This window comes from Chelon labrosus (genome assembly GCF_963514085.1).
Source record: "Chelon labrosus genome assembly, chromosome: 10".
Classification (NCBI taxonomy): domain Eukaryota; kingdom Metazoa; phylum Chordata; class Actinopteri; order Mugiliformes; family Mugilidae; genus Chelon; species Chelon labrosus.
In genome coordinates this window covers 382711-396246 of record NC_140360.1, presented here as the reverse complement: position 1 = coordinate 396246, position 13536 = coordinate 382711, and the positions used below count along the sequence as shown (strand labels likewise).

General features: G+C 44.3%; 1 protein-coding gene across 2 annotated transcripts in view; it reads right to left on the bottom strand.

The window, feature by feature from the left end:
• The window catches only part of plxnb3 (plexin B3), a 179449-nt gene that overhangs the window by 33786 nt on the left and 132127 nt on the right, over window positions 1–13536 (bottom strand). Inside the window, exon 1 of one of the 2 annotated variants that reach the window (XM_084554016.1) lies at window positions 7219–7259. The exons of the other annotated variant lie outside the window; for it this stretch is intronic. The gene's annotated coding sequence lies outside the window, so the exon portion shown is untranslated. Of the gene's footprint in view, window positions 1–7218; window positions 7260–13536 lie in introns of those variants that run through there. 2 annotated transcript variants of the gene reach the window in all.

Below are 13536 nucleotides of genomic sequence, written 5' to 3'. Positions count from 1 at the left end.
TTAAAGCTGCAGACTGTGTGTGATTTTTTTGTGTTAACTAAGGTTTGGAACTGAAAACCGGTCCTGACCTAGAACCGGTTCCACTTCACGTTCCGTCAGAATCATACGCCTCCAACGATGCTGCTGCTTTTAGCTCAACGACTGTTTTAACAAAGAATCATGACGAGGAAGAAGAGACATGATGTAATCAGTGTTTGCCAGTAATTGACTGAACTACAGCCGCAGTAATCTCACAGCCAATCAGAAACAGTTTTCATTTCAGATAATAAAGCAGCTGACATGTAGACTGATCTGGATCAGTAGGTAGAAATAACATCTGATCATTTCTCATCCCAGGTTTAAGTCAAACTCTGAGACACTGAGCGCCGCTGACTGTTCAATAAAGGTTATTGAAACAAGATGGCTGACTGGTTCTGGACATTGATTATTGGAGTATTTCCTACATGACGGACAGCTGACTGACTCTGTCATTACTTCTCTTACTTTAATCTTTTTACGACTCTCAGTTAAAACACTCGTGTTAAACCATGTGACCGTCTTCTGTCACTCTTAGCTCCGCCCTCGGCCTTTTAGTGTGGATTCCTTCTCTCATTGGCTTTTCATCAACCATCTGCCTTCAAGGCCAACTGTGAGGTCAAGCAATGAATCACTTCCTGTTTGTGTGCTGGAGCCTATAATGAGTTAATGAGCTGTGTGGAGCGTACAGCCAATCAATCACTGCAGCTATTGATTGATGATCTATAGACTGAGCTGCTCCGTCTCATCTGTCCTCGTCAGAGCAGCTGCTTCCTGCTCATTAACGTCCCCGCTCACACAGGACACGTCCCATGAGCGTGCGATAAATGAGGAGGACTGGGACGGTGTGAACGACGGATTCATTTCAGGAGGAGGTCTGACTGTTTTAAAAGCCTCCGTCAATCAAACGGCTTCAGTCTGTTTGTAAAGACTGAAGGACGAGCAGATAAAGAGCCAGCTGAGGCAGCAGGAGACCTTGAAGACAAAAACCAGGGATCAACGGCGCCGCTATCTGAGAGGAAGCCAAGCGTCTGATTTCACAGCGATTCAACCAGATTCTCTCAGATACAGAATCCCAGGATCCATGAGCTCAGACAGACGCTGTGGACAGAAAGTTTCTGTCCATGGTTTGAAAACTTTCTTTGTTTTGAGACATGAACTCGTGAGCTGAGGCGCCTCTAAAGACAAATACTGGGTTTAAAGGGATTTTCTGTCTTTTAACAGAATCACTGTGCAGCAAGAAAACACACGTAAAGATGCAGCTGTGGACCGTTCTGTGTAGTTCCTGTCAGAGCAGTGTTTCCTGTTTGTGGCTGAAGCCGAGCGGAGCTGCAGATGATGCTTCTCCAGCAAACTCCTCAAACTCAAAGTGTTTTCACGCTGCAGCATTACAGACTCATCTAATTAAATAAACGGTAAACGCAATCAGTCGGTCGTAGCTCTGACATGTGACTCTCACAGCGGAGACAAGCTGAAGGTTCAGGTCTGGCTGCAGCTTCGTGTTTCCAGTCGTCGGTCCTCACAGCGGCAGCAACGTCCACCGGCGACTGTCAGAGGAAGTGGTCGTGTAGTCAGGTCAAGAGGTCTCAGACAAACACACAGAGAGTCCATTCACTCGTTCATTCATTCATCCATCAGAGTAAATATCAGCTCTGTCGTCACTCTGAACATTCAGCTCAGTGTTCACTGGATCCAGCAAACAACAGGAAGTCCTCCAACCTGAAGGACACACATCATCAGAGATCAATCACTGACCGGAGAAGGGTCGGATCAGTTTAGGCCCAAAAATAATCCACGTTCATGTCATCGTGTTACAACATGTCTGAGTGACAACCCGTGTCTCGTTAACCTCGTTAACCTTTGTGTAACAAGAAGGTACGAATCAAATACAGGACACATGCAGCGGGATCACAGACGAGGAAGGACAAACCCAAACTGGTCCAACTAAAGAGTGAAGCAACAGAAGACCAAGAAAATACAATCAAAATAAACAGAGATATAAAAACATATGAAGAGCTGCGTTTAAAAGAAGAAGAAGAACAACAACAAGATGAAAGAGAAAGAACAAACACAAGAAGAAGAACCAGCGGAAATTCGAAAACCACCACAAGAACCACAACAAAGAAGATGATGAAGCAAAACACGTCTGTCACCAACACTGCCCTCTCCTGTGTTTAGTACCTGAAGCTAAAAACATGTACATCTCACCACCTTCTGCATGACACCGTCCGTCATACTTCTTATATTGTGTTCTTACTGTTGTATAATGTTTCTATATTTTGTATTTATATTTTTGTTACTGTAGTGCCTTTCTTAACATTGTATAGTGATTTCTATGTGATTTATTTCTTAAATAACTAAACTGTTGACTCTGAGAGCCCTGCACAAGATTCCCAATGTGCCTGAACTGTTGGTTTATGCACAAATGGCCAAATTAAGAACCTTGAACCTTGAACCTTGAGCAAGGTCAGGTCTGCCATGAACCAAGAAGAACTAGAACCCAGGTTCTAACCATGAAGGTCGTCCTCTGTTAGTCAGTAACTAGTGTGGATGTGTGGTGAGGTGGTAGTAGTTGATCATCTAAACAGAATCCATGGAGTCCACTCAGTCAAAGGCTGCACCCAAACAACAACAACAAAAAAGTTTCCTGGAGACAGCAGGAGACCAACTCTAGGACATTTAGGACCAGAGAGGGACTTAGATCAGCTGATGCTCAGCATTAAAAAATCAGTAAGCGAGTTTCTAGGAGTGCTACTTGGGTGTTCCTCTGTTATATTGTATTCCTTTGGTGCTCTTCAGCGTGGAGATCAAAAAATGTTTCCCAAATAAATTAATTCTGAGGCACTCACAAGGAATATAAATTAAAAAGCCTTTATTTAAACTTGGCTATCCATTAAAAATGCCAACATGTTTCGGCCTCTGTGGCCTTCTTCAGGGCAAATTCAAAATGGATTTATTAAAAAATCAGTATTGGATTGGGGGTAAAAAACACTTGATTCTTCACATCAGTACTTTTAATTAAGTGCCAATAACTGCAGTTCCTCTAACGGCCACTTGATGCTAACTCCAAAACTGTGTCAGTCTCCTCCATGTTAACAGCAGAAGAAGAAATAAACATGTTTACAGCTAATGACGACTGTACGAGGATCATTTTTTAAAAACTCATCTGTTAAAATTATACGAAGCTTTAAATTTAAGCCCAATAAAAGGGGGCGTGGCTTCTTTGAGTGACAGGAATCTTTCTCAAACCTCAGCGTCCACATGGATTCCATCTTGGTTCATGTTTCAAACACTTTAACATCTGGTTGTTTTTCTGCCTCCATGTTTCTGCTCCTCACCTGATTCAACGATTTATTTATTTATTTAACTCAAACTCAACAGACATTTAACATCAGATCAGGACTCGATGTTAAAATATTAAGAAGTTGTTTGAGTGAATATGTGTGATCTCATTAATGTGATGCTGAGGTGCTCTGGATTAAAGGCCCACATGGGAGGACAGGCCCGGTTCTGACGGACGGTATTTCTGAGTGTTGCATCAGCAGCTAACAGAGACTCATCTACAAATATTTTAACAACCAACAGCTCAGGGCGTCTTTAAAGTCTGAGGCTGAGCGGCTGATGGCTTGAGTCGACCCATTTAACTTTGACGTTCATCGACCGGAGCACGACTTTCAAAACTATGAAATAATGCTTATGTCTGAGAGACGTCGATGCTAACAGTGATGCTAACGACAGTGCTAATGTCAATGGTAATTGTAGTGGTGATTATAATGGCAATGCTAATAATGATTCTAATGCTAACATCATTTCTAACAGCAATGCTAATGGTAATGCTAACAGCTAGCATAGCAAACTTTCCAGCAGTTTGTTTCAGCACATATAACAAACTGTCCTGTGTTTTAAAATTGTACACGTAAAAGTATTAATAACCATGCTAGCATGTTATAAATATTACACGTCCAAGTCGACGTCTATGCGTAGCCAACACTCTTAAACTTTATCAACAATCATCGTGTTCATTATGAGAACCGAACCAGAACCACCGACTATAGACCTGAGACCTCGGTCTAGACCTGAGACCTCGGTCTAGACCTGAAGCTCGTGTCTGTGGTGCGCTGTACGTCCTCCATCCACCCCGACCTCCTCCTCCAGACACAAACATTAAAATAACAGCTGGGTGTACATACGACAGAAACAGACACGAGGCAGGACGTGTCAATAAACTCAGGTCAGAGGAGCTCCACTGTTTCTACTGTTTCTATTTGACGTGTGACACCGAGCCAGCGTCAGCGTTTTCATTTTTATTTGTGGAGCTTTGACACAAATAGGCCACGAGTGGCTTTAATCCCCATTAAAACTGCCCTTGAAACCCACACGGAGTCGTAGATTAGGCTGCGTGCCTTCATCAGTAATCTGTGGAGTTAATCTGATGGTTGCAACCGCAAACTGAGACATTACAGAGCTGTAATCTGCATATATGGAGCACTCTGTCACGTTTGGAAGGCTGTCTTAGCGAGGACGCTCCTAAAACCAAGAGTTAACCCTTAGAGGGACAAAATGTCCAAAACTGGTTCTACCGTCTACACCTGCTGCTTCTAACGTGTGATCTTCACCCTCAGTAGTCGTCTCAGTTCGTCCCCTGGAGTCAACGTGGACACTTTTTATTATAGGACATGTTTCTACCGATGCAGTGAATCTATTGGATGGTTGTCCAACCAATCAGAGCAAAGAGTTATGTGATGAACGCTTCTAAAAGAGTCTGTTTAAAGTCATTTCCTGTTAACATCTGTTACAACAGAAAGGACATTTAAACTAACTCAGATGACGTCTATGACAACATAAGCCCCGCCCACATGATCTGATTGGTCTGCCAGATCTTTGCTTGAGCAGAGTCAGTTCCTAACAGAGAGACTCCAGAACAACTTACAGTTTAGCTTTGTTGGTTTAGCTTCCATGCTAAGGTTAACTAGCTAGCCATGTTAGCTGAGTTAAGTTAGCTAAGAATTTCACTGCTCCTTTCACTGTCCAACGTGGACAACGTGTCTTCCATCCTGTTAATAACTAAAACACAACTTATCCAAAAGTCTGAAACTCAAACATGCGTCAACATTATATTACTCACTGTTGGTTTGACCCAAGTCCCGCCCACTAACACTGAGGAGGCGGAGCTTATGAGCTATACTGCAGCCAGCCACCAGGGGGCGCTGTAGCTGCTGGCTTGACTTTAGAGGAGCAGGTCCATCTTTCTACTGTCTCATCAGCAGACTGAGTCCAGCTCCCGTCTTCTCTATTTACCACAAACATGTGGTTGTGGACTGTGTTTGTCTTGAGGCTGCTCCAGACCTGATATCTGTCTGAGCTGAGGATGATTTAACGTCAGTGTGTTTCTAAGTTGGGGGTGTAACAGATGCCTCTGAATGAAGACAGCTGCACCCCCCCCCCCCCCCCCTGACATAATGCATTCCCTCCTCAGGTCCTAGCAGCTAACACCACCACGAGTCTGAACCACGTAAGGAATAAATAATAAACCCAGAGCTACACTGAGACTGTGTGACCTTCAGTCTTATTCTACATTATTCTACGGCTGTTAGGAACCAACAGGATTAAATAACCTCTGGAAATGTCTCCTGTCTCCACTGGACAATGAAGACTAAACGTGAACACTGGTTTAGATGAGACGCTGCAAACACAACCAGACAAACTAGTTCATCAGGATTCACTGAATATGAGAATAGGAACCACCAGGTGTCCTCCTGGAAAGACTAAAGACAGAGACAGAGACAGAGACACAGACACAGAGACAGAGAGACACAGAGAGAGAGAGACACAGAGACAGAGACAGAGAGAAAGACAGAGACAGAGACAGAGAGACAGAGAGACAGAGACAGAGAGAAAGACAGAGACAGAGAGACAGAGACAGAGAGAAAGACAGAGACAGAGAGACAGAGACAGAGAGAGAGAAAGAGACAGAGAGACACAGAGACCGAGACACAGAGACACAGAGACAGAGAGAGAGAGAGAGTACCAGGAGAGGAAATGGAAACAGAGACACTAATAACAGTTCATTGTCTTTAACAGGAGGAACTTCCTGCTTCATTTAACACAGCAGGACACACAACAACACACAACAACACACTACAACACACAACAACACACACTGACACACTGAAGCCCTGTTCAGACCTTTAACTATACTTGTCCATCTCTACGTCCCTGTGTCTCCACCTGGTCTTAATATAAATGTGTCTCCACATGCGTCCCCAGCCAGCACTTGAGATCTGATCTCAGTTTGTGTGTCTGTAAATCAGCAGCGCCATCATGTGGTCAGTAGAATATTGTAGCAGCTGCTGTCTCTAATGGATCTCTACCTACCGCTGGATCAGAACCATCAACAGCTGCTGGTTGACTTGGAGACATGATCCAGATGTTGGAACCAGATGGAAAGACTCTCACATGTTAAGATCTGATTGATTTTAGAGACAAAGACTCAGATTAGACCTGAACCCTGGAAGCTTCATCCTCAGAGGAACCAGGTCTCTGGTGATGAAGGACATGAAGACACTCAGGGAGGATCCATGTGTCTTTATCGTATAATTAAAACAGCTTGTTCTAAAATACTGATCAACACTGAGGGCATCTCTAACTTAACTCCTCATGGCTGGAGAACTGTTCCTCAGATCAGCCCTGTTGAGTGGGTGGTCTTAATGTGACCCAGGACTCATTGTGTGTTCACACCTGGACCTGTTTGATCTGGATCAGATGTGAACAGAAGGACTGAACGGGTTCAGGACAGTCTGTGATGAAACAAAGAAACAAGAAGGAATGAAAGGAGGTGAAGGTCAACGACTGTTTGACTAAATATCTTTATGTATCAGAGTGAAGGTCGAGGACATCCTGGGACAGATTGGTCTGGACATGAGGACGTCCTGGGGCAGACTGGTCTGGACATGAGGACGTCTAAAACCAGCTGAGCCACTGTCAAGAACTAACGGAGTCTAGTTCCACTTCGTTAAAGGGCGGTGTTTAAATAAAGACCTGAACACTGTTCACCACCAGCCTTTCAATAAAGTTCATTTAAATTCCTTTTGTCAGCAGAGCTCATTTAAATAAAGAGACGGCGACAAGGCCGACAGCGTGAATGAAAACCATTCAGTCTGCTGCTGGCAACATCCTGGTCTCAATAAAGTTCACTATAAATACCCAGCATGCCTTGGGGTTCTCCATCAGCTGACCAGGACAAAACAGGAACCAGCAGCGTCACATGCGGACAGAGACGTTTGGACATCGAGTCCAACAACGTCAAAACCTGCAGCACCAGGGATGAGCCTCGTTGTTGTTCAGTTAATGAATGAAGCTGCGCTCTGATTGGTCAGAAGTAGCTGCTGGGCTCCAGGTCAGAGCTGCATCAAAAGACATGTTAGCGTCTAACGCAGCAGCTCGTTAACGAGTCTCATCAGAGCCTCCGTCGACCCGTGTGTCCCTCTGGGCTTCCTGTAGCTCAAACAACCGGGACCTGACGGACGCCGGAGTCTGATTGGTCGGCGGGCCCGTCAGTCAGTGGCAGGCGGAGGAGAAGATCAATGAGCGTCTCACGGTTGAGTCGGTGTGCTGATTTCTGCTGACTGGTTCTGAGCGACTGTTTCTGGCTCCACTCGGCTTCAAAGAGAATTCCTTATCACAGCCAATTACAAACACACACACAGCGCTGTTGGTTTAGCCTTCCTTCTGAGGTCCACCGCTGCTCGTCACCATGGTTACCTCCATCAGCTCCATTCAAGCCTCGACCGTCGCAGCGACACGCCTGACTTTCACCGCAGAGAGAGAGAGAGAGAGAGAGAGAGAGAGGGAGACACGTCCTCGTCTCAAACCACTTCTCTTTACAAAAGTTTACATTTGAAAACTTTTTTCTTTTTTCTTTTTCAGGAGCAACATTCAGATAAACCAGGAACCACACAGGTCTGTCCATGTTCTCACACAGGTCTGTCCATGTTCTCACACAGGTCTGTCCATGTTCTCACAGCCAGTCCACCCAGGAACCTCCTCTAACGCCATGGGTCAACGCCACAAACAGCTGATCTGATACTAAACAAACTACATGTTTGACTGACTTCCCTCCACAAGCCTACCACCACCACCACAGAAGAAGAAGTAGATCTGACGCTACAGGGACGTGGTTCTGGTTTATGATCCTGATCCGATCCGTTTTAAGGTCTCTACTCGTCATGATCCAGTAACCTCAGGATCAGCTGTCTGAAGAGATGAAAAGTTCTGATCCAGTCCAAAGAACCATGTGACCAGGTACAGTCCAGGTACTGGATGTGTTCTGGCCCCGCCCCCTTTTATCAAGGACGTATCAGCAGGTAACCGGTTCAGGTCCCGGTGTTTCAGCTCCTACTTCCTGTTTCAGTTTTGGCTTCTCCGATGAGTTCTGGCCCCGCCCCCTTTTTAACCCGAGGGAGCTTGGCATGGCCCGGTATCCCAGAATGCATTTCAATCAAGTTTCCAGTTTGCAGACCGACCGAATCAAACGTGTCCAGTCGTCGGGACGTTTCCGTTTCTCTGAGGTGAGTTTGATTCGTTCATCATCGAGCAGCGAGGAGACGTTTGGTCTCATGAGAAACTTCTTCTCTGGTTTTATTTTGTGTCTTTGTTAAGTACAGAGACGCCAGAGTCCATAAAGATTCAGCTCAAGTTTCCAGGAAATTAACAGTAAAATAAAATGTCTTACTGTGTGGGTGTTAATGTGTGTGTGTGTGTGTGTTAATGTGTGTGTGTGTGTGTGTTGCCTCCACAGGGAACGATTGAGAGAAACCAGCTTCTTTATGGATTATTAATATCACCTCCAGCTACAAACACTGACTGAGTGTGTGATCCAACACACACACACACACACACACACGGGAGGAGGGGTGAGTGTGGGGGAGGATCGGGGGAGTTGGAGGAGGATTGGGAGGGTGTGGTGGTGGTGGGGGGGGGCCCTCAGCAGTTGGTGTGATCAAGGACGTTGCATTCAGCTGTGTTTGTGTGTGTTCTCGTCGTCATGAAGTCGTGGGGCTGATTTGTCGTGGAACATAAAACCTTCTGGGCCCAACAACTTCCTGACAATTAAAACCCACAAAGAAAATAAAAGCAGCAAATATTCTACGCTAGTTTTGTATCAGACGTTTCAATAGATAAAGAAAAACACAACGTCTTTGCACAAAAGAGCAGACTCGCCCTTAAATCTGCTACATTTTAAATGGAGTTCTGAATAGTATTTAGAGTTAAGTTTTCATTTGTCTGCTGGTAAATAGACCTGGTTACAGGTTAGTGTTAGTGTTAGAAGAGGCATTATGTCCATGGAGGGTCCCCATAAAGACACAACCCCCAGTGTGTGAGTGTGTGTGTGTGTGACAGTATAATCGGAGGCCCCACCCTAATCTGGGATCAACAATAGACCCCAACACCCTCCTGTCGTCTTTGTGAAATTCTTGTTTGTTTCAACTCGTCACCCCGATACGCACACTGATACGCACACTGATACACACACTGATACGCACACTGATGCACACACTGATACACACACTGATACACACACTGATACGCACACTGATGCACACACTGATACACACACTGATACGCACACTGATACACACACTGATACGCACACTGAGGCACACACTGATACACACACTGATACGCACACTGATACGCACACTGATACACACACTGATACGCACACTGATATGCACACTGATGCACACACTGATACACACACTGATGCACACACACGCTCAGGTCTTCACAAAAACGTCAACAAGACATCAAACGCACCTGCAGACGGGACGACGTCTTAAATTGCACAAAAACTGAATGGACCCTGGTTTGACTGTTTTTCGACTGTCCTCTGAAGTAAAATTAAACAATTTTATGAATTAAAACATAAACAGTATTAGTAGTATTAATGGTAGATCATCAGAGACAAAGAGTTTTATCCAAACATCTGAAGATGAAACTAAAATTTTACCTGATGACACTCGTTACCTGTCATTAACCATCATCCTGTCATTAACCATCATCCTGTCATTAACCATCATTAACCATCATCCTGTCATTAACCATCAGCTAACGGTTGCTAACACTCACTAAGAGTACAACCTTACTGGTATCTAGCTAGCATTACCACTAGTGTCACCATTAGCATCAACATTAGCACTAGCATAGCCATTATTATCATCAACTTGTTCTTCTTTTGTAGTTTTGTCGTTTTCTCTCTACAGGTTCAGGGTCTGGTTCCTTTTTCAGTAAACACTCAGACGCTATCAATGTACTTTTTAAATTATAGCTCCTGAAAAAACAAGTATGAATAACCCTGAGCTAACAGCAGCTAACAGCAGCTAACGGTAGCTAACAGTAGCTAACAGCACCTAACAGCAGCTAACGGTAGCTAACGGTAGCTAACAGCAGCTAACAGTAGCTAATGGCCCTGGAGCAGCCTCAGGTGTAGAGTCGCTGGGCGCGGCGCTGCCTCTGCAGCATCAACAAACAAAAAGCAGCTGAGACAGAGAACAGGGGCGTGTCTGGTCTTTGTTACCAGCTTCAAACTCTGTGTACTCAAACGCACCACGTGTCCTTAAACGTACCACGTGTCCTTAAACGCACCATTCTCTGTCAACACAATGCTACCCACATCAAACTCCAGCTGATCTGGGCCAGCACCACTTCACCTACCGGGAGACAGACGTCTCACCTGGACAGGTAAGGTACGCCAGTTCATTAGGTACGCCAGTTCATTAGGTACGGCAGGTGATTTATTCTAAAACAGTAGTCGAGCAGTGAATCTGAGCTTCATGAAGGTTCTGGTGTTCAGTTTTAGTTTAAAACAACACACACACACACACACACAAACACACACACACACACCAGTCCTCTTGAGCATCAGTGTGTCGTCGTGGTTCAGATCAGCAGCAGGCGGCCGCTGGCTGAGAGTCTCTGAGGAATCAAACCTGCAACTCTTTCATCTGCGGGAACAGATGAAGACACACACACAGTAACACACACACACACAGTAACACACACACACACAGTAACACACATCCTTTGAAGGTTTCCTGTTTTATCCGTTCAGTCGACTCTGAGGTTGTTTCGTGTTTTAAAGATGAAATAAATAAAATCATTAAATGAACAAAGATCGACTGTTTTTAATAATTCATTCAGAATGAACACATGAACACATGGACACATGGACACATGGACACATGGACACAGCTCCACCTAAACATCATTAATGAACCGTTTCCTACATGTCAGTGAACGTCTCAGACTGATCAGCTGATCGAAGGACAACGGTTCAGGTTTAACTTCCTGTGTTTGTTTGTAATCAGCTGACTGAAGGCGTGTCACGTCTCCACCAACCAGACCTGGTTCATAGAAGTCTAATCTCCTTTGACATGACAACGGTAACTATGAAACACATCAGAACCAGTCGTCAAACTGGACCCAAGACCCGGGTCAATAACAGGACCAAGATCAAAACCAAAACCAAGACCAAGACCAGGAACAAGACTGAGACCAGGAACAAGGATGGAAAATAAAATGAACAAATGAACAAATGAACAAATGAACCAATGAACAAATGAACAAATGAACCAATGAACCAACGAACTAATGAACCAATGACTCAATGACCCAATGAACCAATGAGTCAATGAACCAATGAACCAATGAGTCAATGAACCAATGAATCAATGAACCAATGAATCAACGAACCAATGAACTAATGAATCAATGACTCAATGAACAAATGAACCAATGAGTCAATGAACCAATGAACTAATGAACTAATGAATCAATGACTCAATGAACCAATGAACTAATGAATCAATGACTCAATGAACCAACGAACCAACGAACCAATGAACCAATGACTCAATGAACCAATGAATCAATGACTCAATGAACCAATGAACCAATGAACTAATGAACTAATGAATCAATGACTCAATGAACCAATGAACCAATGAATCAATGACTCAATGAACCAACGAACCAACGAACCAATGAACCAATGACTCAATGAACCAATGAATCAATGACTCAATGAACCAATGAACTAATGAACCAATGATCAGTGTTGATTAATATAACCAGACGTTGTGTTGTCGTTTGCTGCAGCGCTAACACTTAGCATCAGCGGCTCTGAAACTGGAACACTGATAAACTGGTGATACTGGTGTGAGTGTAAACCTGCAGATTAGAGCACATTAACGAGGTGTGTGTGTGTGTGTGTGTGTGTGTGTGTGTGGATTAGAGGTGATTAAACAGAAACGTAATCTCAGACTAAATCCTTCAGATTAGTCAAATGGACGTTTCAGCTAAATAATCTTCGTCTTGCTGATGATGAGGAGGATGAGGATGATGTCACTGTCCACACAGGTCACATGACCTGCTGGTCAGTGGGTCGGCTCCTTCAGGTTTCTGGGTCAAAGGTCATTCACCAGCTCTCAGTTCTGTTTAAATGAACAATTTAATTAAACTGACGACAACAACAACCAATCAGCTTCCAGCGTTTCACACCGGACTGTAAAAACACCTGGGAGGAGCTTTCTGATTTAAACAAGACCAGGACCAGGACCAGCACAAAGTCCAGGGCCAAAGCCAAAATGAGGACTAGCATTAAAACTAGGGCCAGGACTAGGACTAGGACTAATGGTGCGTTCTATTTGTCTTGTAAGCGCGACTTGCAACTCGGGAGTGACGTCACATCCGTGTCGGAAAACAAGTTACAGCGGGTTTTTGCGTTCTGTTTACGAGAGGTCGGAGAAAAGATGGACGCCTCCAGGAAAGTCGCTGTTGCGCTAGCTCTGAAAGAGTACAGAGAGCTACAATCAAAGTTTGTGGTTCATCAATGTGGTTCAATGTGCTTGGTTGCACTAGGCAGTTTGGACGGTTCGTAACATTTATAGTGTTTATCTCGTTTACAGTGCAACCACGGCGGATTTCACATGTTCACTACATATTACACAAACATATTTCACAGTTTGATATCTGAATATTCCGTTTTGATTAACGTTAACGATAGGCTACTGCTCCGCTTTCTGCTCAAGACTCGGCATTGTTGTCATAGCAACATGGAGCGTCTCTAGCCAATTTAAACTGCACAAGCTACAAAATAACTTATTAAGCGGTATTTAGCTGTAGCGACATGCCTATTAGGTAACCGTATACACTGCTATGTGTACGACTTCTACATTTGGTTACAACAAAGACAAAAGTGCTTAAAATAGTAGAAAACCACAATGTTTACTACGTGTGATGCTCGTGGTAGCCATCTTGGAAACTGAACTCGGGGTCCTCTGAGCCTCGACGAGTTGACGACCTGTATATACGACCTCGGGGGCGTTCTATTTGCAACTTCCGGTTCGTAACTCGGGAAACCGACTCGGAAACCGAGTTCGGTGGACAAATAGAACGCCCCATAAGATTAAGACAAAGACAAAGACCAGGCCCAATGGACTAAACACAGAGCCAAGAACAAGA